Source organism: Nannospalax galili, unplaced genomic scaffold (genome assembly GCF_000622305.1).
Source record: "Nannospalax galili isolate Female #2095 unplaced genomic scaffold, S.galili_v1.0 scaffold367, whole genome shotgun sequence".
In the NCBI taxonomy this organism is placed as follows: Eukaryota; Metazoa; Chordata; class Mammalia; order Rodentia; family Spalacidae; genus Nannospalax; species Nannospalax galili.
The window spans coordinates 15,890-17,426 of record NW_008356465.1 but is presented as its reverse complement, the minus strand read 5'-3'; positions in this window follow the sequence as shown (position 1 = coordinate 17,426).

Here is a 1,537-nt window from a genome sequence, read left to right as displayed (position 1 = left end):
CTTGTAGGTTTTTCCCAACGTTTTCTTCTAAGAGTTTCAGAGTTTCAGGCTTTACATTGAGGTCTTTGAGCCATTTGAAATTGACTTTTGTGTAGGATGAAAGATAGGGGTTTAGTTTCATTCCTCTACAGGTGGAGATCCAGTTTTGCCAGCACCATTTGGTGAACATGCTGTCTTTCCTCTAGTGAATGTTCTTGGTCCCTTTGTCAAATATCAGGTGGATGAAATTGCATTTACTCAAATTTTGGTCTTCAATTTTGTTCCATTGATCCATGGGTCTATTTTTGTGCCAGTACCATGTTGTTTTTATGACTATAGCTCTGTAATACAGCTTAAAATATGATCTAGTAATCCCCCCAGCATTTCTCTTAGTGTTCAGGGTTGTTTTGGCTATCTGAGGTCTTTTGTGCTTCCATATGAATCTTAGGATTTTTTTCCAATTCTGTGAAAAAAGTGTTGGGGATTTTGATTGGCATTCCATTGAATCTATAACTTGGTTGGATGGTCAAAAATGTATAATTTTTAAGTCTATGTTTCATTTTAAAAACTAAATAAGAGGCAAGCCTGATAGCTTTCAGGTAAATTCTTCTTTAAAGAGGACTATCTGACTGTCTGGATTAAAAAAAAAACATAGTTTATCATACATAATCTTGGATTAAGTACCCACAATCTAGAGACTAAGAAGCACAGAAAACAATAGCCCCCCCCCACAAATAAATCTTGGAAGGAAAAAACATCAGAATGCTCTCTGTCTTTAGTCTGTCTGTGACATTGCAACTAGAAAGTAAAAAGCAGAGGTGCCCAGGGCATGGTGGGAAAGCAACAAAAACAAGCATGGAGCAACTGAATCTCAAAGAGGGAGAAACTTACTTCATCTCAGAGAAAAAAGTCTTGGAATCATAGTGTAGAAGGGGCAGAAATTAAGGCTCACTGGCACTCATATCTTCAGCCTCCCACCCAAGGAGGCTATCCCCTTTGGCTTCCAGCTGTTGGAGCTGTCCCATGGTAACAGCTTGTTTTTTATAAAGTTTGCCCCCGAGGTGCTGCAAATTCACCTGAGCTTCCCAGGTCTACTCATCACAAAGTGCCAGTTCCCTTGGTAGTTGGTTAATGTTGGAGGCATATGGCTATAAAAATTCTAAGTCCCTTTTAGAAACCAGTAAATATACACAAAACAGTGTCAAAACCTGAAATAGTCCCCTTTAAACAGGTAAAAATGTTATGAAAAATAATTTCAAAATCCAAAACAGTCCTCATTAGAAACCAGTGAATAAATCATATTAAACAATGTCAAAATCTCAAATCCCATCACGGAGGACTGTTATTATCTCTGTAGTCTGACATAAAAAATGTGTTGACCTTATTACATAGCAATAGAAACTGTGTTGGAGTCTCTGGGTTTTCTATTTCAACGATCCCATCAAGAATTCTAGAAAGTAAAGACCAAAAAGGAAAAAAAATTCAAGAGGAGTGGAACCTATGATTTAAATGCCTGTGGTATAGGGAATTTCTAGGGTATCATGATCCCTGGGGCTTA